The following is a 24592-nucleotide window of genomic DNA, read 5'->3' as shown; positions in this document are numbered from 1 at the left end:
GCAATCCCGGCACCTGATAGGACTAAAATCATGTCTGAGGAAAGAGAACATCCTAGGCCTTAAATGATTTCTATACATAATTTTTCAAATACAATAGCTAGCATAGAGATAACTGGCCATGAAAGGAAAAAAAACAAAGGGGGAACAGATAACAGAGACGCAGGTCCTCCAGATGGTGGAACTAATAGACACAGGCTGGAAACCGACCATCCTCGTGGAGATAAAACACGAATGCAAACATTCCAGGGAGGAACTAGAAGGAATACAGAGTAATGCTGCAGATTTGAAAAAGAATGTTAGCAAAGAGCAAGCCTGAGGGAAGGGGATGGGCACTTAGATTGGAAGTGGACGGTAATTGGAGTAAAAGAGAGAGGAGGCTGGGACTTCCCTGGTGGTCCAGTGGCTAGCTCCCAATGCAGGGGGCCTGGGTCCAATCCCTGGTCAGGGAACTAGGTCCCATGTAACTAAGACCCAGCACAGCTAAAAGAAATAAGTAAGTAAATATTTTTTTAAAAAAGAGAGAGAGAGGAGGCTGGCTACCCATCTGATCCGGTAACTGTGAAAACAACAATGCCATTCATTGGTACAGGATAATGTAGAACAATTTTGTAAGGTGGAAGTGGAGTAAAGAAAGTGATGGGGGCTTCCCTGGTGGTGCAGTGGTTAAGAATCTGCCTGCCAATGCAGGGGACACGGGTTTGAGCCCTGGTCCGGGAAAATCCCACGTGCCGTGGAGCAACTAAACCTGTGCACCACAACTATTGAGCCTGTGCTCTAGAGCCCGCGAGCCACAACTACTGAAGCCCACGTGCCTAGAGCCCGTGCTCTGCAACAAGAGAAGCCACCGCAATGAGAAGCCTGCGCGCCGGAAAGAAGAGTAGCCCCCGCTCGCCACAGCTAGAGAAAGCCTGTGTGCAGCAACGAAAACCAATGCAGCCAAAAATAAATAAATAAAATAAATTAAAAAAAAAAAAAGTTACTCAATCCCTCTGTTAAAAAAAATAAAGAAGAATTTTTAGAGTAATGCTAAATAGTAGTTCATTCTTTAAAAGGACTAAACAGTAATATAATTACTTACACAGCAAAAGAAATGTTCTCTGAACATGAGGAAGTCTCTAGACTACAAGGAAGAGAAAATCGTAGACTGGGCAATGTTACAGACTGAATGTTTGTGTCCCCACCACTGCACCACCAAAACTCATGTGTTGAAGCTCTAGTACCTCCAGGTGTTGGTATTTGGAGAGTCTTTGAGAGGTCATTAGGTGTAGATGAGGTCATGAGGGTGGGGCTCCTATGATGGGATTAGTGCCCTTACAAGAAGATGACGAGCCCAAAGTCCTCTTTCTCTCCACCATGTGAGGACACAGCAAGAAGGCAGCCATATATACAAGCCAGGAAGAGGGCTCTCATCAGAACCCATCTGCACTGACACCATGACACAAGTCTTCAAGCCTCCAGAACTATAAGAAATAAATGTTGTTTAAGGGCTTCCCTGGTGGCGCAGTGGTCGAGAATCCGCCTGCCGACGCAGGGGACGCGGGTTCGTGCCCCGGTTCGGGAAGATCCCACGTGCCGCGGAGCGGCTGTGCCCGTGAGCCATGGCCGCTGAGCCTGCGCGTCCGGAGCCTGTGCCCCGCAACGGGAGAGGCCACAACAGTGAGAGGCCCGCGTACTGCAAAAAAAAAAAAAAAAAAAAAAAAATTTTGTTTAAGCCACTCAGTCTATGGTATTTTGTTTTACCACCCCAAGCTGACAGCAAACAAGAGACCCATGGAATTTCCATCCCTGGGAGCCTCTAAGAAATGCATAGCCCTGTCCTCTCTCAGATGGGAACCTGGGCTTCCTCACTGCTTGTGATTCACAGCCAACCACTGATGGCTTAGACTCCAGTGACCTTTAAAATGAACCTGCTCCATTTAATGAATTAACCAGAACAGCTGGGGGTCTGGACATGGTGATCAATGACGAGACCATCAATTTGCATGTGGTAATAAAAGGCATATACTAGATCTGATGACCCAATTTGATCCTAATTTTTAAGGGGCAAATTAGTTTTGTGGGATTAAAAAATCCAGGAGGAAATGGTTGTGCAATTACTCAATTGAAAAGAAAAAGGAAGGAATTAAGCAAGTTTTTTAAAAAAATTTATTTTATTTATTTATTTATTTATTTTTGGCTGCGTTGGGTCTTTGTTGCTGCTCGCGGGCTTTCTCTAGTTGCAGCGAGCTGGGGCTACTCTTTGTTGCGGTGCATGGGCTTCTCATTTGATGGCTTCTCTTGTTGCAGAGCTTGGGCTCTAGGCACGTGGGCTTCAGTATTTGTGGCACGTGGGCTCAGTAGTTGTGGCTCACAGGCTTAGTTGCTCTGTGGCATGTGCGATCTTCCCGGACCAGGGCTCGGACCATGTCCCCTGCATTGGCAGGTGGATTCTTAACCACTGCGCCACCAGGGAAGCCTGCAAGTATTTTTGTTTTTTGTGTTTTTTTTGCGGTATGCGGGCCTCTCACTTTTCTGGCCTCTCCAGTTGCGGAGCACAGGCTCCGGACGCGCAGGCTCAGCGGCCATGGCTCACGGGCCTAGCTGCTCCGCAGCATGTGGGATCTTCCCGGACTGGGACACGAACCCGGGTCCCCTGCATCGGCAGGCGGACTCTCAACCACTGCGCCACCAGGGAAGCCCACCTGCAAGTTTTTTTTAGTGAATGTTAAAAGACCAAAATTTTCTAATAGTATGACTAGTGGGGGGAAAGCAATGGAGTCTTGTAAAAATCAAGCTGCTTTGGGGCTTCCGTGGTGGCGCAGTGGTTAAGAATCCACCTGCCAATGCAGGGGACACAGGTTCGAGCCCTGGTCCGGGAAGATCCCACATGACGTGGAACAACTAAGCATGTGCACCGCAACCACTGAGCCGGTGCTCTAGAGCCCACGAGCCACAACTACTGAAGCCCACGTGCCACAACTACTGAAGCCCCTGCGCCTAGAGCCCACGCTCCGCAACAAGAGAAGCCACCGCAATGAGAAGCCCGCGCATTGCATCGAAGAGTAGCCCCAGCTCGCTGCAACTAGAGAAAGCCCACGCTCAGCAACAAAGACCCAACTCAGCCAAAATTAAATTAATTAATTATTTTTAAAAAATTGCCTGTGAAACTGCTCTTGCCATCTACATTAGCTTTGATAGCAGTGCCAGGATCATGCTGAGCTTGGCATCAGCCAATACAAACAGAGAAAAACAAACTTACACAACGTAGGTCATGAAAACACTTACTGAAAGTACAAGAAAAAAAGAAGCCAAATCTAGAAAAGCACAGTCCAGCTACCTTCTGTTCCCCCACAATAACTTGACACTTAAAATAGTGGAAAAGTGGATAATAGAGAAATAAGCAAAGCTGTAACAGGCTGATATTGACAAAGCAAAATAGAGGTATCTATAGAATTATCAACATAGACTCCAAGGCGAAAAAGACTAGATAGGATAAAGAATTTTATCATCCATTGATATACGATGAAATCACTTAGAAGATATAATAGTGATGAGTCTTCACACACCAAATAAGATAGTGTTACAATAATATGAACCCTAAACTGTTGGAGAATATACGGATTTGAGAAAAACGCAAACCTCATAGGAGACTTGAACTCTCCTTTCTCAGAAGATCAAATTGGGGAACCTCATTTGAACAAACTGAGAAAACACTTGCTCTTTTTAAGAAAATTTGTTCACATACTAGCCAACAAAGAAAAGCTCAATAAATTCCACATTTTCTGAATGCTAGGAATTAAACCCCAAGATGATCAGCAACCTCGCCAGTTTTGTTCACCTTTGTACCTGAGCACCTGACACAATGTTTAGCACACAGTAGGGATCCAAAAGTATTAGTTTCATAAGGAAGGAAGGATGACCCACAATATGACACAAAAGCAACGTGAAGAATATATCCTCCCCCCAATTAGAAATTTCCATTACACTCTTCAAAATAATTCTTGTGTCAAAGAGAAAACTGAAATGGAAATTAGAACCTATTTAAAAGTAAATGGCAATAAGCATACTGTGTATAAAAATGTACAGTTTAAAAAAATGTACAGGTTGTCTTTGTGGAAAATTTACACTTTTAAATGCATTTCTTGGAAAACATAAAAGATTGAAAATAAATGAAATAAAGTATTCTGCTGAAGAAAGTAGAAACAAAGTATTATAGAAAAAGAAAAGGGGAAATCATAAAATGAAAACAAAAAATAACGCACTAGACAAAAAGAAAATCACTGCCTAAAAAATTAAAGAAAACCTAGTCTGATCATGAAAAAAATAGAAAACACAAATAAAGTATATTAGGAATAATAAAAGGACTGCAGATAACACAGAGCTTTTAAAAACTTAATAAAACACTATGCCCAACTTCACATCTTTAAATTTAAGTTTAAATTTAAAGTTTAGAAGAATGGCTGATTTTCTAAGAAAATACAAAGGATCAAAACTGACTCAAGAAGAAGTAACATCACCTTGGTTGGTCAAATATTTCCAAATACATTTTCCTAGTCTTTTGTTTGTTGATTTTTTTATGGTGTCATTAGCCATACAGAATTTCTCCCACCCCAAAACTGTACAAATATTCTTATGACTGATTTTTTTAATTAAATTATTCAGTTATTTTTGGTGTGAGGTAGGGGTCTACCTTTATTTTCTTCCAGCTAGATAGCCCACTTGCCAATGTCATTTATTAACCTAAGAGCTACTACTACTTAATTTTAAAATATACAAATGGCTTACTATAAAAATTGGCCAAAGGTTGGAATATGCATTTGATTGAAAAGGAAATGGAAATGGCCAATAAATACATGAAAAAATAATACATACCATTTTTGTTTAAAAATATAATCAAAACAATCATGTTTTTCACCTATCATATTGGCAAATATTTAAAGTTTGATCATTTTTAGTGATGGTAAAGGTATGGAAAAAGGGTAATTCTTCAAGGTTATTGGTGAAATTATAAATTTATTCAGCCTTTCTGGAGGCAGTCTGGCCATACTTAACAGAATTTTTAATGTGTACCTTTGAACTAACAGTCCTCATTCTAACTATCTGTCAAGGAGAAATTCTCACACATGTACAAAAATGTATGTATACAAGAATGTTGGTTGGACTATTTTATTAGCCAAAAACATTGAGAATCCCTTAAATGTCAATAGTAGAGTATGGTGGACCCATATGACGGAGTCCCATGCACCAGGGTGAAAAATAGGCTACATCTATAATATACTAATATGAAAAATGCACATTGCGTATTTATACTCTGAGGCCATTTTTTAAGAATAAAATCTCCAAACCACTTTATAACTAACAAGTTTACTTTCTTGCTGTTTTATTTTGAAATAAACTTTTGATTGATTGAAGTAGAACATACATACGGAAAGTTACACAAAGAACATACCTGACTTACCACCACCCAGATCAAGAAGTGCATTATTATCTAGGAGTCTGGAGCACAAGAGAAAGGTCCCGGCTAAAGACAGAGACTTGGAAGTTAGCATAGGAAAGTAATTGACTATTGTCAAAATCGGATAAGGACATCCAAGAAAAAGGTATCAAGTGAAAAATGCGAGGGCTGAGGACTTGGGATACATTAAAGCCTAAGGGGTAGGGAGAGTATACCGGGTCTGCAAAGGAGACTGAGAAGGATGCCCAAGGTAAGAACCCCAGGAAAGAGACAAGATGTTGGAGTAGAAGGGCGTGAGCTCCTATTCTTACAAAAACACCAAAATCACAACTAAGTGCTGAACAACCATGGACAAAAAAAAAAAAACCACACTGGAACCTACCAAAAAAAGTTAACCTACATCCAAAGACAAAGAAGAAGCCACAACAAGATGGTAGGAGGGGTGCAATTGAGATCAAATCAAATCCCATACCCTCCGGATGGGTGACCCACGAACTAGAACCCCAGGAAACTGGTCCACCACCTGAGGCAATCTGATCCAGCAGAGGCTCAAAGCCCGCAAGTCCCATCCAGGTACACAGGTGGGATGCGTTATGGATATCCTTTGTATACGATGACCCTGTAACTCCAGCCACAACTGACTGAACCAGAGATCACTGCCCAGGGCTCTGTGCCAGCTCTCAGTATTGGTCAATGAGTGCCACACGCAATGACCCCCCAGTCTCTTTGGATCACACATGTATCGAGTAGTACATCAACAATCCAAAATGGAGAGAGAAGGCAGTAACAGAAGTGTGATTGGGAGGAAACCATGGTGGAGAAAAGCGGCCAGAAAGTGGGTAGCTTGTAGGAGATTAGGAAAAGCAGCAAGGCTGACCCTGTCACAGAAGCAGAGGAGAGAGAGTGCCGTGGGAACCCTGGGGAAACTTCTCACTCGTGGAAGCCCGTCTTTCACAGCTGAAAGGGGTTCAGTCTCATCACCGTCCTTCCTCTCCCTATCACAGGTGACCCTAAGCCTGCCCGGTCAGGGACGGAGTGCCACCGCCTGCGCAGAGTGTCTGAGTCACGCTTCTTGTCACCTCCTTTTCATTTCCCCAACCAAGTGTTTAAGACATGAAAGGCCTGATTGGCTGCGTCCCGGGCCGGTGCCTCAGTGCGGCTGGCCCTCGGGGGGTCAGGAGCATATAAATAGTTCCTGCTGGGGAACCTGGTCTCAGACAAGAGGAGAGACATCTCTACCACCGCTGCTGCCCAGACCCGAGTGGGCTAAGCGCTCCTGCGTCCGGGAATTGGGAGCTCCCTGGGCGCGCAACGCTCTGCCGCTTCCTGCCTGCGCTTCTTTGTATCCACTTTCATCCGACAGGTGTGGGCCGGCGACCCGGGGGAGAAGTGCAGTGATGGGGCGAGGGGAAGCGGGTAGGCGGGCTGCAGTTGAGAATGGCTGGCCCTTCTGCCCTGTCATCAAAAGGCCCTTCCTTCCTTTTTCAAAGGTCCCGGTGCCGCCGGGTCACCCGCGCGCCGCCCCACGCACCCGTGCCTCCGCCGCAGCGCATCCCCGCAGCAGCGCCCCACGGACCGTCCCAGAGGAGCCGCGTCCCCGGCCATCCTTCCGTTCCTGCCTGGCATCGCCTCCTGAAGCCCGGAGACCCAGAAAGCGGGTGGCGTTCGCAGACACCAAGGGGCCCTCGCTGACGTCGGCGCACAGATTTGAAGATGCTGTGGGCGGAGACTCAGAGGAGGACTCCTGCCGCGGGTCCAGCTGCGCGCGCCCTGCACGGCCCAGCTCGCCAGAGGCTAGCCTCTAGGCTCCGGGCTGCCCCGCCACGGGCAGGACCCCGGGACCCCGGGAGGCGTCTGCAGACCCCTCGGGCGCCGGGAGCAGTGTGCGGGGCCGGGGGCCTCCTGCGAGGCGCGGTGCGGGCGCGCGGGCTGGGATTCCAGAAGGCGTTGCAGATGCGCATAGCCTTGGATGCCTGGGCGCTGTCCTTGAAGCGCCGCGTGTCACACGCCCGGCCCTGGCGGAACGGACAACACGTCCGCGCGGTGTTGCCGCGGGGCCCCCCGAGGCGGGGGGCACCATCCAGTCCTGCTCCTCTTTAGAGTGTGTTCAGAGCTTTCGAGGGACGATGATCAAGGTCAAAATTATTGCTTGGCGCCTGGTTCACAGTCCTGCTCATCGGAATGAAACGGAACTCGGCGAGGGCCCACAGACGGGAGCCCTCGGGGTACTTTTTATGCGCAAAGCTTGAATCTCTTGCCCAGGACGTGCGCCTTTCCTCTCTCCCCTGGAGCCCATCTCAGACCCTTACAGCTCCTGCACCACAGCGGGCAGACAGGAATGACGCGACTCCTAATCCTCCAATAAGCCTCGAATGCCTTGCATTCTTATCTCACAAGGTCAGGAAGTAGACCAAAGAGAGGAGATTTCCTTTCGGAAGATCCCGCCAATGGCGCCCTTCAACCTCTGCAGGAAAGCCTTTGGAGTGTGGAAACAGAACAAATGTAAACAAAGCTTTTCTATATAATTGGTTCAAAGGCCTGGCAGACAGTGTCTGTAAGGACGGTGTGGGAGGGTAGGAGGGGTGAGGGAGGGGTTCTTTACATTGAAGGCAGGAGGCTGCAGCGCAGAAGTAGGCTCTTTTACTTCCCTCCCCGTTTGGAAAGGCCTCGTCTTCTGGTAACTCGATATCGTCTTGCTTCTTCAACTTTGGCCAAGAGAAATATTTGTTAACGCATTTTCAAGTTGTAAACACTTGACCTTGCCCCTCTTCAGCAGGTAAGAGGCAGGGACAAGTTTGTCTACCTTAAAGTAGGTAGACTTTAAAAAATTAATGGTTTAGTACCGTTTTTTTCAAGCCATAATTTACTGAGGCCTAGATGGTTGACCTTTGCTCTCACGGCCACCCACACTTTCCCTGTTGTCTTTACTACCCCGTATTGAAACTGCTGACTGAACTGTGCCTCCGTAAGGTCAAGAACGTTGCCCACCATCCAGCTCTACAAGAATCAAGTCATTAGCCAAAGCAGTCGCTGGCCTGCAACACACTCTGAAAGGAATTCAGGGCGAAGATCAGGATGGGGCACTTTGTGCTCTGCGAAAACAGGCCAAATGAGCCCTTAGATAGTTAGAAATATTGCAGGAGAAATTTTTTATGAACCTGGATTCGTGCATCTTCCTCTCCTTAGAAAAGCACTGAAATCATTAACTGAGATACCTGCTCTTTGTAACTAGCAGCAACCTGCTGCTGAGATGTATGCTTGAGTGCACATACCCTTTTGCCAAAATCACATGTATACTGATCTTATCTCTTCGGAGCAGGTGCGTCGGAGCTATCTGAGAGGCTGTCTCCCTGGCTATAGTCCTTAATAAGTTCCCCAATAAAACTGAAACAGCTCTCACGTCGTGGGCTTTTATTTCAGTCAACAACTCCCTCAGGTCTGGGGAAGCTGGGGCAGGCCTGCCATGTACACTGCTGTCCCCCAGCCTGGCCACCGCTGAGACGCCCAGAACGTATGGGTCGCTATAATACATGAGTATTTGTGCCACGAATGCTTCTAGCTTCAGTTTACGATATTCTGAGATCGTTAGGCTTTGGAAGATTTTAATCTCTTTTCAGAGTTTGTTCATTTCCTCAGATTACTGTTCACGGATGACAAATTTTAAATAACCGTGCTTTTCAAAAAATCTTTATCTGTTCTGATCCTTGACTTGTTGGGCTACAATTGTTTGTGCCAATGGCTGGCTATATTAATGCAGTCATAGTGGTCGAGCAAGTCACGTTCTCTTTCGTTTTCTCCCTAAAGGGCCTGCCCTGGCCAATTCACTCTGTAAAACAACCAGGTGGTTAAAATGGTAAAGAGAGAGGCACCCAAACACACAAGCTTCCAGGGACAGTGTGAACACAGCTGCAACTTCCTCGTCTGAAAAGGGATGCTATTGTGACCGCCCCCGTTTCCTCCCCATCCCTATATCCTGCCGCTAGTCCTGACTCCATTAAGGCATGATCGGGAATAAGGTAGGTGGTCCCTACAGGGTATGCTGTCAGGATTGAGGAACGAACGCTCTCTGAAATTAAAGCTGGTAAGACTTGTCCATGAAAAAGTTAATCAACAGTCAATCTAAGAAAGAAATGGAAAATTTTATTCACGCCAACCTGAGGATTATAGCCCAGGAGACAGTCTTTTAGAAGGCTCTGAGGACTCTTTCGAAGAGGTAAAGGGGGAAGCCAGTATATGTGTGATTTTGGCAAATGGTTTGTGCAATCTAGCAATCATCTTGGTAGAAGGTTACTGCTATTCACGATGAACAGCTATCTTAGTTAATGGTTTTAGTGCTTTTCTAAGTATGGGAAGATGCAAGAAACTGGATTCATAAAATTTTCTCCTGGAAATATCTAACTGCCTCAGGGCCAGTTTGGCCAGTTTTCCCAGAGCACAAAGTGCCTCATACTGATCTTCCCCCAGAACTCCTTTCGGGGTGTCCTGTAGGTCAGCGACTGCAGTGGCTAATGACCTGATTCTTGTAGAACTGAATGGTGGGCAACATTCTTTATCTTACAGTCCCCTCCCTTGCGGTCTTAATTTCGACCAAGGTTTGGGAAGCATTTCAGGACCAGTTTGTCTCACGTCGCTAGGAATGCTCGTTCCCAGGTCAGGCGAGGATTTTCTTGATAGGCCTCTCAATGTGCTATTACTGCATTTGGTCCTGTTAATAGTATAGCTCAAAGCCTCTGGATCGCCAGTCTTACTAGTCTTTTATGGTCCAGGAAATGGTTCCCTCTTCTTGCTTCTTCCCTCTTCCCTTATCTAGAGTTACAACGTATTACAGTCATTGATCTTACAGAACTATATAGTTCATCAATCATTTCAAGTCACCTAATCATCATTAACTTTATTTGAGACACAGTCACACATTTGCAAGAAACAATAATCTTGTAAAATCGGCAGAATACAAGTATCAACAATATAGCTAGTAGCATTAATAAGGTCATAAGTAAGTATTTAAGCTAAGAACTTCCATTAGGTGTGGCCCAGTGTCTCCCCAGGTCATCTGACCAGTCTGTTCTACACCAGTCACTGTCTTTAAGGGAAACAATCTATTGGCATTGTACAGAAAGCTCACCAAAGGTGTCGGCACATACAAGGTGAGTGGTGGGTCATTATGACCCCTTACAAGATTGAGGAAGGAATGTTATCTTCTAAGGAGTTACATGGCTGGTGCCAGAAGAAGAAAAATGGATCCATATGGCAAGTATTTCTGCCATTGGAGAGCTCTGGTTAACTTATAATACAGATGCACTGTGCATACTGGAGGGGAGAGAAGAGGCCTCAAAGGACAGATTTTATGTTTAGATTTTGTGGGTTTTTTTTGTTTATATTTATTTTATATTTTATGTTTAATTTTTTGTTTATTTTCTATTTTATGTCTTATTTTTGTTTATTTTTGTTTTATTTTATTTCAGTTTTACGTCTTGCCTTAAAATGTGAATTTTTATTTCATCAGTGTCAACAGAAAAAGTACGTAGCCAGCTATGAAGGTGACTTACCCCTAGAAATGTGTTGTAATATATTTGTAATGAAATTAAGGTTTCTAAAATCTCATCGATGAGCCTTTGAAAAAATACAACTCATGTTAGAACTCACCACTGGGGAGGGGATGTCTGGAAGACCACGTGGGTCTGGTCTCACAATTACGGCGACCTGGAATCTAGGCTTTTGATATTATCTCCAATGACGTTATGCACGCCACCACAGCCATAGCTAACAGGATTGCGAAAAGATGCTACTCATCATCATCTGTGAATTTCGCAAGCCTGTAGTGCACTTTGAATTAATATTTGGTATTTTATAAAGCCTTATCTTGTAAATTGCACAACTGTGCTTAATGCCCCCTTTTCTGTTAGAGTTGTTGATTTTGGAAACATGCACATGTACTATATGTCACAATATTAATCCTGTCATTCTTTTTTTATAGTGATAATCTCAAAAAAAATGAAAGTGGCTCAGGACCCTCTTGACCTCTGAAGACTCCAGACGAAGATAAACTGGTCTAATTTATAACACCGCTTCTTATCTGGGTAATATTTCCATTCACTGAGCTCTGATCTTTTTGCTGTTAAGAACCCCTTTTACTATTTTTCCCACACACCATGTGTGTTGTCTACCAAATTTCATGCATTCAGTACTAGTTCATTTCATGATTTCATTAACTGCGTAAATAATTTGTCAAGTTTCTGATGGTTACATTGTGTAGTTTTTACTCATTCAACCAACATTGATTGAGCAAGTGCTATGTGCCATATACTAACTACTAGGGATGGAAAGATGAATTTAAAAAATTCACAGTCCAGTGAGGGAAGCCAGCCATATAAATAGGTAATAAAAATGAATAGGGAATTCCCTGGCCGTCCAGTGGTTAGAACTCCGTGATTTCACTGCCAAGGGAGGGAGGGCGTGTGTTCAATCCCTGGTCAGGGAACTAAGAGTGTTAGGGGCACGAGGGAGAAATCAGAGACCGCTTCCTGTTGGAGTTGACCTGACCACTATCATGAGTCCCTACAAGCTGAGCAGATGTGTGCCAGAAATTGCATTTTAGTTAGCTTAAGTGGCCTTATTTACGTATGTAATTTCCACTAGACTTTTTGAATCAAAGCAACTGAAGCTCCCCTTTTCTTTTCTTGAGACTCTCTGGAAGGCAGCCCTTGTCTTAATGGAGGTGATAATGACTGGTGGGTGTGAATTTTAGAAAATGGGGAGCCTGGCGAAGAGGAGTAGTTTCCCATATTCATCCAAGAGGATGCTTTGCTCAACCAAGGTTTTTTCAGCTACGTGGCAGCTACGTAGAATGCTGTACAAGTAGAAATTGCCAGAGCCTTTACAGTCATACATTTCCTTTTTTCTTTTTTTAAATGTTATAGTCAACAACAACCTATTGGTATTGATTTGGTTTCCCAAGTAGATTTCCTACCGCTAAGGGTATGAACTGACCTATGGATTCTATTATCCCAGTTATATTATTCTATTATTCTAGTTAATTAAGCATTTTCAATTATCCACCTAAATTAATAAATAAGCCTTATCTTATTATCAGTGTCTCCTGTTGGTTTGATGACTACAGATCAATCCCCAGAGCCAGATCATCCTGCTGTGAATTGGCAAAATTGAGTCTGTGTATTTTCAAACTGAGGACAACAGTGTGGATACAAACTGAAAAACTTGTCTTCATTTTGCTCTTAACTGCAAAGTCCTACTTAAGACCGAGTGTTCTTGTATTAATCTGATCCAACATGTATATCATCCATATTCTGATGATTCTTAAATTTATATTACTAGCCTGGATCTCCCCTCCAAACTGCAGACTCACATATCAAAGAATAGCATCTCAAATGGTGGTTCCCCCAAAGTTAAAAAGAGAACTACCACACAATTCAGCAATCCCATTTTGGGGTAGATAACCAAATGAACTGAAAGCAGGAACTTAGATATTTGTACATTCACGTCACAGCAGCATTATTCACAGTAGCCAAAAGGTGGGAGCAACTCAAATGCCCACCGATGGATGACCAGGTAAAGAAAATGTGGTCTACACATACGATGGAATATTACGCAGCCTTAAAAAGGAAGGATATTCTGGATGAAGCTGGGGGGCATTATGCTAATTGAAATAAGCCAGTCACAAAAAGACAAAAAAATTGTATAATTTCACTTATATGAGATATGAGTACTCAGACTCATAGAAATTGAGAGTAGAATGATGGTTGCCTGGAGCTGGGGGAAAAAGATTAGGGAGTATTTGTTTAATGGATACAGTGTTTTCTTTTTGCAAAATGATAAATTTCTAGAGATTGAGTGCACAATAACGTGAATATGCTGAACACTACTGAACTGTACACTTAGAAGTGCTTAGGATGGTCAATTTTATGTATATTTCACCACAATGAAAACATTTTTCACAAAGAACCCGACTTTTGCTTAATTTGGCCTTTTATCTAGGGACTTGGAAATGAGCATTGTTGTTGCTGGTTGTGGATTCACCTCTCAATAAATGTCAAAGGCTTTGCACACATAAAGGTGACTTGGATGGGAGAGAAGTTATACAGCACAGGAACGGGATTATTCTGCTGGGGGAAGGAGTATCTTTTTTTTTTTTTTTTTGGCTGTGTTGGGTCTTCGTTGCTGCACGTGGGCTTTCTCTAGTTGCAGCGAGTGGGGGCTACTCTTTGTTGCGGTGCGCGGGCTTCTCATTGCAGTGGCTTCTCTTGTTGCGGAGCATGGGATCTAGGCGCGCAGGCTTCAGTAGTTGTGGCACGCGGGCTCAGTAGTTGTGGCTCGCGGGCTCTAGAGCGCAGGCTCAGTAGTTGTGGCGCACAGGCTTAGTTGCTCCGCGGCATGTGGGATCTTCCCGGACCAGGGCTTGAACCCATGTCCCCTGCATTGGCAGGCGGATTCTTAACCACCATGCCACCCGGGAAGTCCAGTAGTATTTTTTAAAAGGAGTATCTTTCCAGTTCATAGCACCGTGTGACACACACACAGCAAACACAGTGATCGCAGAGGCGCATTGGGAAATGAGCTCAAAGTTAGGACGGCGTGGGAGGTTATTAAACTTCTCACTGAGCTCTTAAACACCGTGATCCCCTATTCTTTTTTTTTTTTTTTTTTTTTTTTTTTTGCGTTACGCGGGCCTCTCACTGTTGTGGCCTCTCCCGTTGTGGAGCACAGGCTCCGGACGCGCAGGCTCAGCGGCCATGGCTCACGGGCCCAGCCGCTCCACGGCCTGTGGGATCTTCCCGGACCGGGGCACGAACCCGCGTCCCCTGCATCGGCAGGCGGACTCTCAACCACTGCGCCACCAGGGAAGCCCCGGGAAGCCCCTTGATCCGCTACTCTTAATGGACTATCCTTCATCAGGTTTTTAAAATTACTCACATAATTTTTGTAGTATGTGAGTATATTCCTTCTAGAATGTGAAAATACCTTTAACAATAATCTAAAAGTCCAAATTCACCGTGACAAGGGGTTTACTGTTGTATACGAGCTGATCATGCTACAGGCAAGAGGCCTCCTCTGTAGGTTAGCCTACTTTGTGTCTAACTTTTCAAGCTGCTTTTGCTCATTTTCTCTCCCATTTGTACTCCTCAGGCCTAGAAATGACCATGACAGAGATGAGACCAGATCACTGACCTTTGCAAACAAAAGTTTGGAGCCTAAGGGAATTATATTAACCCGGTTCTTATTGGCTTCCTCTTCGGAGAGAAGTTTGATTGCCTTCCTGCACTCAAGAAGTTTAGAGATGGTCTCAGGGAACGTGTACATATTCTCTCGCGCGCGTGTGTGCGTGCGTGCGTGCGTGCGTGTTGATACCCAACAACTGAATCTACTATTTGGTTGGGCAAAGAATGAGGAGGGCAGTGAGCGCTGGTCTAAGCGTCTGTCTACATCTCCAACCGGGCGCGTGTGTGCGTGCGTGCGTGCGTGTGTGTGTGTGTGTGTGTGTGTTGATACCCAACAACTGAATCTACTATTTGGTTGGGCAAAGAATCAGTCAACACCATTTGGGTTCAGTCTCTAGTATGGGTAAAACATTTTTAAATTTCAAAATTATTATGTACAAGGAAATGTGTATGGTAAGAATTGTGAGGAAATTTAAACATGAATATATATGAGCAAAGCAGGTCAATGGACGACTTCTACATTTTGACTGATTCTGGATCAAGAAAGGAGAGCAGATGTAAGAACCCAAAGAGCATTTATGATGGTGGTGGCCACTTTAAAGCCCTATGCCTCGCATTGATGATGTCCAGTTTCTCCTTTTATGGAACTTAATCTAGTTGAAGATTAGACATAGCCATGCATTGTTCGGCTTTGCATCATTGGGACCAAAATTTGTTAAATAAATGGATAAATGATTGAGTTAATGAATATGGGATAAGTCCCACAGGTGTGGTAGCATTTAGCATGGGGATGAGCGGTCCAGTGTTTGAGAGCGGAGCCATCATTCTTATACGATGATTTTGAGGTCTAAGAATATGGACTTTACCCTCAAGCCTTACTATCAGATCATTTAGCATGGATTGGCAATCTGACAGCAGTGTGCAGAATAAACTAGGAGGGAGGGCTTGATCTTTTAAGAACAGGAAGGAAAAGGGCTACTTTTTTTTTTTAAGGAGAACCAATTTTAGGACAGATGATACAGGCTTGAGTTAGGCGTTTGAAGTTTAAAGAGATGGTGAGCAATACACATGCAAACTCCAGCAGGCAGCAACTAGACTTTAGCAGAGAGGTAAGTTACAAGTTGAGGTAGACGTTGGAAAGTTGCAGCTGCGAGGGAACAGGGAGATGCCTACACCAATCCTTGAACTCCTTGGCTTCGCTAGTTGGCAAATAAGACTCGGATGATGGTGGTGGTGGTGATGACAGCTAATATTTCTTGAGCCTGCCAGCCGCAAGCTAAGTTCTTTCCATACCGATCTGTATCTCACTGTATAGTCACAACAGCTCCAAGATGACAAGGCCATTTGGTGACTCAAGCCTCTTCTCGCTAATCAGGGCTGATTTCACTCTCTCCAGAACCTATCAGAGTGTTCTTTGCGGGAAGCAGCCAGCATTCGAGCCCTGGCGCAGCTCAGAAGCGTGGAGAGCTCTCTTTAGGAAGTGCTCCCCTTATCACAGCAGGAGTCTCGGGGGCACGCGCCAGGCGAGGAGCAGGCGACCAGGGCCGGCGCGCACAGTACCGGTCTCTGCAGCAGCTGGCCCGGCCCCCACGTAGCGGTCCTCGCCCGCCAGGTGGCAGCTTGGAGAGTCCCGGGCGAGCCCACTTGGGGCTTGTGACGCGGAGCCCCGCCTCCCCGCCTCCTCGGCCCTCCATTCGGCTCTCCGTCTGCCCGTCTCCCCGGCGCCCCGCTCTTCGGAGCCCCGCCTCCCCGCCTCCCCGGCCCAAGACTTGGCGCCCCGTCTGCTCATCTCCCGGCGCCCCGCCCCCATCTCCCCGCCCCCATCTCCCCGCCCCTCGGGGCCCCGCCCAGCCGGGGGACTGGACGCAAGGGTCACGTCAAGGCGGCATAGACAAAGGGCGGGTGCGCGCACGTCCTTACGCACGCCTCGGCCGGCGGCGGCGGCGGCGGCAGCAGCAGCAGCGAGGGCGGGGCAGACGGTTCCCGGAGGGATTTGCCTCCTGGAACCTCGAGGTAGGTGAGTACGGTCCAGCCGGCCCGTTCGTGAAGGTCACGGGCCTCTGGGGGAGCTGGGGTTTGGGCCGGCGCCCGTGAGGGCTGCGGTCGGGCGACCCCGCTTCCTGTGCCTCCCCCCCGCCCCGGCGTTGGGAGGCACCATTGCCGCTGCCGGGGGGTTCCCGGCGCCGGAACGTGTCGACCTCCCTGCGGTGGAGCGGGCCCGCCCGTCCCCGCGGCGGCCTCCGGCCCGCGCCCCCACGTGTCCTGCCGAATCCCGGCCCCCGCGGCCTGCCCTCCGCGCTCTCGGGAGGGTGAGAGATCACGGGGAAGCGCCTTCACCGTGACTGCTCAAGTTCTTTGGTGTCCCTGGGATGTACGTTTTCCGCTCCTGTTCTCCAGAGATCCCCATTTTGCTTTCTTCAGGATTTCTTAACCCTCGATATATCCCTTCCCTTTCCGTTTTGATTTCACGCCCTGCGAAGCATCCTCCTACCGGAGGGTCTTACTTCCTCACTCTCCGTGTCACAGAGGGCTTTAACTTTCGCAGTTGAAAAGTTAGGGACAATATACCATATGAAACATACTGTAGTTCTGTGGAAGGAAGCTCCATGCCGTACTAGATATCAGTGCCTCACTGCTCAAGGCCTCTGTGCCGCGGACCTTCTCGCTGATAAGTTTCTTGAGATCCGTTGAAGAATTTGCTTTCTGGTTCATTTTCCTTAATTTTGGCTGAAGTTTGAGTACCTCTGTTTAGTTTCATGTCTCGTAGATTCTATCTCAACCCAAGGGAAACGGTATGAAAAGCAATTATCCTTATGCCAGAGATGGTAGAAAAGAGTCCTGTATTAATGCCAGTTCGGTATTATTTTCTCACTTTGACAGTGATTTTTTTTTCAACCTTGTATTATGGAGAATTTCAGACATGGAAAAGTAGATAGAATAGTGAACCAGCATGTACCCATCATCCAGCCTCAAGAACTCAACCTATGACTGAGCATGTCTAATCCACATCCGCCTTCCGCGCGCCCCCATATCTCTGGGATAAATCCTTGATGTCAAAAGTAGCTTGAGAGTCAAAATAAATATCTTACTTTATGGCTTTATGGAGTAAAGCCATAACTTACTTTTATTGGGACATAGTCTATTACAAGTCCTTCAAGTCCGAAATACATAATAGCATTGGAGAAGCACCAGAAAAGGGCATCTAAAATAATTAAGCGGCTGGAGGACAGGTTAAAACAGAAGGTGTGGATGAGAACTTCCAGATCATCTTGTCATTTTCATTTTTGATGAGCCCTCAAGGCCCAGAGAGGTTCAGTGACTTTTCCAGATCTACAGGGAATGAGAGGTCGAACTGAGGCTGGAAAAGACATCTCCCAACTCCACATCTAGTCTTTCTCCTGTACCATGCTGCTTGCGTTTATGTTGTTTCCTTTGGGAAAGAGAAATGTGTGGAAGGGCTATGACTGAAAACTCTTCCGATGAAGGGCTTGGGTAGGCAAATATGAACCTTTCCACCAAAGTCTGGAATAATGAAACTAGGATATAGGCCTTAACTTATTTCTTAAGCTAGATTTGGGACAAGTTGAGGAGTTCTCATCATAGCTTTTAGGAAACATGGGAAGATGCTGACCTTAAAAGGGGAATTCCAAACAGAATAAGCACAAGCTTTAAAAGATTTAGATGACATTCATAGCTATTGAATGAAGAGTGACTAAGGGAAACTGGAATGATTTTTAGGGGGTGTACCCCTGATGTTATGCTCTTGTGGCCGAGAGAACAGTAGCACCGTCCCACAAAAACATGCTTCCTTGCCATGAGCAGGTAAGAATCCTGGGCTGGGTGCATCATGGGTTAGGCTTTTTTTTTAAAAAAAAAAAAAAAACAAAAAACCATGGTCTGCATTTGCTAGCACACGTTAGGCAGTTAAGTTTCTGTACCTCAAGAAAGACAGCTAAATTCAGTACTTGGGCCTCAATTTTTTTTTACCCTTAAATGCTGCCTGAGGGATGCTGTGAACAAGGGAATCCCTGTATGTAGACTTCTTGGAGTTTGCTTATAAGTTCAGTTTATATGATATGACATAATTGTTTATAAATTTACTTTCAGGATGGACTTTTCTTCTGTGAGTTTGTGACCTAAATACAGTAGTTGTCATGCACATCCAGTTTATGGAAATGCCGCTCAAATGAACAGCATCAGGGTGTCTTGGTAAATCATTGCCCCTGAAGACATGAGGGGGTGGGGGCATTGTATGTTTTGGCGGAGGGGTTGGTGTGTGTTGGAGAATATTTGGTCCTGGTTAAGCTTGAGCTGTACTGCAGAATTGTTTCTTCACGTAAAACAACCTCATCATGGCATGTCATTTACTTCTTACGGTATCATTACACTCATGGGGAGGACCCGAGCAAATGTCATCGGTTCCCTGTATAATAATGCTTACTCTATAGCATGATAAATGCTTTTTAAGAGCACAGAATTTTAGAGTTTAGGAGGAGTGTTGTAAGTGCTTGGAGTTTTTCTTAAGTCCTTAAAGGTACTCTCTCCTTTTAAACACATTGATACATGCACACGCCACCCAGCCATACAGGCTGGTTTGCTCTCTCTGGGAGCTCTTTTTATCTTGTCTTCATAATAGTTGTTAGTGTGTTTGCCTTCTGTTAAACTGTTAGCTCAAGATCTGCAATTCTAGAATGATGCTTTGTAAAAAGTAGGCACATGATACGCTTTTGTTGACTTTTTGAATTAAAAAAACAGAAACCAAAAAGCTGGTGAGGAAACTTAAATCCACAGAAGGTGAATGACTTATAGAAGGTCACACAGAGCAGAGAGTAACAGCGCTGGGCCTCCAACCTCAGACGACTTCTGAGTCCAGTTCTCATCCCCTTCCTTTGCACTGTTCTCTTCACACCTCAGAGGAGTCAGGCGGGGAAGATATTATATGTATGTATTTTTTCCCTTACCAGTTGGAGATACAGTATCTTTAGGGTCTGCCTTAAAAGTTTGTGGACAGTGCTATCCAATAGAAACATAACACAAGCCACATGTACAGTTTTTTAAATATTGTAGTAGCCACTTTAAAAAAAGTAAAAAGAAACAGGTGAAGATAAGTTTAATAATATATTTTATTTAACCCAGATTATCTAGAATATCACTTCAACATGTAATCAGTGTACAAATTATTAACGAGATCTTTTACATTCATTTTTTTACCCTAAATCACTGAAATTCCAGCATCTATTTTACATTTACAAGACATTTCAGTTTAGACTAGCCACATCTCCAGTGCTCAAGGGTCAGACGTGGTTAGCGGCTGCTGTGTTGGACGGTGCAGAATCACTGTCAGCTGAGCATAGAGATGAAAGAGCATTTTATGTTCCTGGTAATATACAGGTCTGAGGTTAAAGTAGAGTTTGTGGTTTTGGTGACTTTTCTTCACACAATTAGGGTTGTTTCAACCTTGTGGCAAGTTGAACCAAGAAGTCTGATGTTTCACAAATTTTGTGCCTTTGTGATGAAATGCTTTCTCATTGTAAAGAGACTGCTTAGTCATGGGAGGGGAAGGTTTGACTTTTAAAAAATGGCTAGTGATAAAACTCAGTAATAAAATAACCTGATAAAAAGTAGGCAAAAGATCTGAGCGCTTCACCAGAGAGGATATACAGATGGCCAATAAGCACGTGGAAGATGCTTCATATCATTGGTCATGAGGGAAACAAATTAAAACCGTGAGATACCCCCTAACATCCATTAGCATGTCTAAAATTAGAAAGATTGATCATATTGAGTGTTGGTGAAGATGTAGAGCACGTGGAGCTTTCAGACACTGCTGGTGAGAATTAATGCAAGATGGTACAACTAGTTCAGAAGCCGGTTTGGCCATTTCATTAAAAGCTAAACGTACACTTACGTCATTCCACTCCTAGGTATTTACGCTGGAGAAGTGAAAGTGTATGTCCATGCAAGGCTTGTAGATAGCGACTTTATTTGTAACAGCCCCCAACTGGAAGGACCCATCGCTCGGTGAGTGAATAAAGAAGCTGTGGCCTGTTCTACCAAGGGAAACAGCTCAGCAATGGGGAATGAACTGTTGACACGGGCAGCAGCATGAATGATTCTCAGAGTGATTATGCTAAGTAAAATAAACCAGACACAAATTTTTGAAAAAAGGCCAGGAAGTTGCTTCCAGTTACATATACAGTAGTCAGATGTCAAAGCACTGATTTTGAAATGGAACTCTGAGAGCAGTGTTCAGGTTGGGTGACGAAACCTCTTGGGTCTTACAGCCCCAGCAAGTGAAATTGTCCTTTCTTAAACTGATGGCCCCAGAATGTCAGTGTATCCCGTATCTTTGTCCTTTTTTTCTTTTCCAGCCTTGCAGGTTATGTTGCTTGGGTTGAACTTGGTACCACGTTTCTTGTTACCCAGGTCCAGCTGACGTGAGGCCTTTCTAGGCAAGGAGAAAGTACTTAGGGTCAGAATGACCTTAGTTAAGACCAAGACCCTGAAACTGACCATGTTCCTGTCTTCTTCCTAGTGAGTTGAGTCATCCTTGAGCCTGACATATCCTGGCTTTGTCTCGGACCATCTGTTTTATCCAGGATTGCTGTCAGCTGTAAGCATATCCCTGGTTTTTCAGCAGTTCAGGTTTACTTCACCTAGCAGCTCTGTGCTGTCCCAACTCCTTGGAAACATTTTTACACCTTTCCTCCTAAGCAGCAGCGTCCTATTCAGGCATATTTCTTATACTCCACTACTCTGACATGCTCGACATCAAATTCCCCCCAGCGTACATTTCCTCTGTGTACGTGCATTTATTTACCGTCACATCAGAATGGGGGCATTTGCTGGGTCTGTGACCTGACAGAGTAAACTAGGAAAAATGGATGGCTTTCCTCTCAAGTGTAACCTGCCCCACAGCAAAGGAGAGGCCAGCCTGGGGAGCAGAAAGACCACAGACGGGGGTTTGGGGGGCAGATGTAAGTTCTAGTCCTGCCTCCGTTACTGGCCAGTTTTGTAGCTTGTCTCGTCACTCACCTCTTCCAAGCCTCAGTAATTTAAGCCATTAGAGGAGCTTGCATTAGGATTCTCAGTGATCCACTAATAAAGTTGGGGTTTGCGCCAGCTGCCTTAGGGAGCGGAAACGCCTTTAGGCAGGAGTGGTGTTGAAAGAGATTTCTTGTCAGTGTCATGTCATGACTTCTTGGGAAATGCCTTCCAGTGCCCCCTTCTCCTTCATAATAGCAGGAACTTATTGTAGCAGTAATAACAGTTAATGCACTTTGAACATTTACCTTGTTCTAGGCACTGTGAAATGTGAACAGTCTTTTTAGTAGATGTTGAGCAGAACTTTAAAGAGATTAAGTAATTCACGCAAAGTCACGCTCACACTACCAGTTAAGCGATCGAGTGAGGAGTCAAACCCTGATGTGTTCCTTTTGATTCTTGAGTCATGAGTCTGTTACCTATTCAAAATGATAAATACAGTTTTAAAAGTACCAAAAAGATAAAGTGATGCCTTCCTTCCATTCCTAGAGGCGGCCTCCATTGCCAGTCTCCTGTGTCTCTTCCCAGAGTTGTGTGTCTTTGCAGATACACACGCACGCTGTATGTATTTGTCCTTTTCCTCCCTCCCTCACAGTTGGTGTTTGCAGTGGACCTTGTTCTGCATCTCACTGGGAGGTTGTTTCTTCTTGGTGCGTATGTAGATGTCTCACTCTCTCTCTTTTTTTTAAACAGATGACTAGTATTCCACTATATCCTTGACTAACGGACAGTGATGTTTCTCTTGATATTACAGACAGTACTGGAGTCAGTAACCTTGCACGTACCTCATTCTGCACAGGGTTTCTCAGCCTCCGCACTGTTGCCGTTTGGGGCTGGATACTTCCTTGTTGTGTCAGGGGCGGCCTGGGCTTCTTAGGACGTTTAGCAGCATCCCTGTCCGCAGTCAGCGCTGGATGCCAGGAGCCCCCCGTCCCAAGTTAGGACAATCGCACGTGTCTGCAGACATTACCAGATGTTCCCCAGGGGGCTACAGTCAATCGCCCCTGGTTGAGAACTACTGTTGCAGTTTATCTTTAGCATAAGTTTTTAGAAGTAGAGTTGCCGGATCGAAGGTTGTATGTATTTCAAGTTCTGACGGTGACTGCCGAATTGTTCTGCATAGAGGTGGTACCGTTGTACACTCCAGTCAGCAGTATTTGAGGGTATTTTCTCATTTTCACCAGTAGGGTGGGTTATAAGAAACTTCTTTTGCCCCTCACTGTACTTTTAATTCACATTTCTTGGCTTTACAGCTGACCTTTGTATGAGCACTTAGTGCTGGCTAGGCACCACGGAGTAGTTTTTGGTTTGTGGGTTTTGTGACATACCTTGAAATGCCTTCCTCTCTATCTAGCCCTCTTAAAAAGTTTGGTACTTAGAACTGCAGACAGTGCTCTGGGTGCCTTCTGATCGTAATGAAGTGATAATATGTACCATTTATTGAGATCTAGTATAAATAATAGACATTGTGCTTAGTGCGCTTTAAAAATGCATTATCCCTGTGTAGCCTAAGCACTTATTTTTAATAAAATGGCATACCTTCTCCTTTTTGAGTTCGTATGTGGCATGTCTCTGGACATATTCTGGTAGTAGGTATGGTCTCCTGAAGTGTAGGATGTGTCACAGAGTCATGGAGAGCTGGCAGAAAAGAAGTTTCTATAGCTGCAAATCGTAATAGTCCCTGCCTTGTGATCGAGTCAGAACTGGTTTAGAAGCCCTGATTTAAATTTGTAAGTTCCCTCCTTTATTTTCTCTTCCAGGACTCTTACATTCTTTTGTTTGTTTGTTTGTTTTTGTTTTTGTTTTTTTTTTAGTTGAGGTGTAGTTGATGTACAATATTATGTAAGTTACAGGTGTACAAAATAGTGATTCACAATTTTTAAAGGTTATACTCCATTTATAGTTATTGTAGAATATTGACTGTATCCTCAGTGTTGTACCGTATACCCTTGTAGCTTATTTTATATCTAATAGTTTGTACCTCTTAGTTCCCCACTCCTATATTACCCCTTCACCCTCCTCACCGATAAGCACTCGTTTGCCCTCTATATCTGTGAGTCTGCCTCTTTTTTGTTATATTCACTAGTTTGTTGTATTTTTTAGATTCCACATGTAAGTGATAGCCATACAGCATTTGTCTTTCTCTGTCTGACTTATGTCACTTAGCATAATGCCCTCCAAGTTCATCCATGTTGCTGCCAATGGCAAAATTTCATTCTTTTTAATGGCTGAATAGTATTCCATTGTATATATGTACCACATCTTCTTTGTCCGTTTATCTCTCGATGGACACTTAGCTTGCTTCTGTATCTTGGCTATTGTAAATAATACTTCAGTGAACATTGGTGTGCATGGATCTTTTCGAATTAACGTTTTTGTTTTCTTTCGATAAATGCCCAGGAGTGGGATTGCTGGATCATATGGTAGCTCTGTTTTTAGTTTTCTGAGAAACCGCCGTACTGTTTTCTATCGTGGCTGCGCCAATTTACACTCCCACCAAGTGCAGGAGGGTTCCTCTTTCTCCACCCAGGACTCTCTTCTTGTTGACAGTCATCGAAGTGGGAAGTGATGACTGTGTATGTGCCTGTTTGCTGCATACTTGTCTCTAGGCACTGAATGCCTAATGCCTAACATGGTGTGTGGCACATAGTATGTGCCCTGATGTCGTCACCCTGAGAACTGAGAAGCCCTGGCAAGTGGGCCATTTGGGGGCACAGATTTGCCATTCAGTGGGTTGAGGAGTTTCATTAGCTTAGTGGTGGACTGTCACATTCCTGGATGAGGCCGTCCTCCCTCCTAAGAGGCTCAGAGCTAGTTGGGTCTTCTGTTTTTCTCTGGACCATGTGGACTGTTGGGGGAACATTGGTCCAAGCGACTCTCAGTGGATTTGGCTGAAAGGTGTGGAATGGAAGAGAAAGGGTAACTAGTGCTTTGAGCTGAT

The 24592-nt window shown here is 44.9% G+C and overlaps 1 protein-coding gene across 3 annotated transcripts in view; it reads left to right on the top strand.

Moving 5' to 3' along the window:
- The first annotated feature begins 16522 nt into the window (after positions 1–16522).
- Positions 16523–24592, top strand: part of GPAT4 (glycerol-3-phosphate acyltransferase 4) — a 31592-nt gene continuing 23522 nt past the window's right edge. The window contains exon 1 of one of the 3 annotated variants that reach the window (XM_007127007.4): positions 16523–16620. The gene's annotated coding sequence lies outside the window, so the exon portion shown is untranslated. Of the gene's footprint in view, positions 16625–20604; positions 20629–24592 lie in introns of those variants that run through there. The other 2 variants (XM_007127006.4, XM_007127008.4) reach the window with 2 other exon arrangements.

Source organism: Physeter macrocephalus, chromosome 20, assembly GCF_002837175.3.
Source record: "Physeter macrocephalus isolate SW-GA chromosome 20, ASM283717v5, whole genome shotgun sequence".
In the NCBI taxonomy this organism is placed as follows: Eukaryota; Metazoa; Chordata; class Mammalia; order Artiodactyla; family Physeteridae; genus Physeter; species Physeter macrocephalus.
This window is presented reverse-complemented; position numbering and strand designations above follow the sequence as displayed.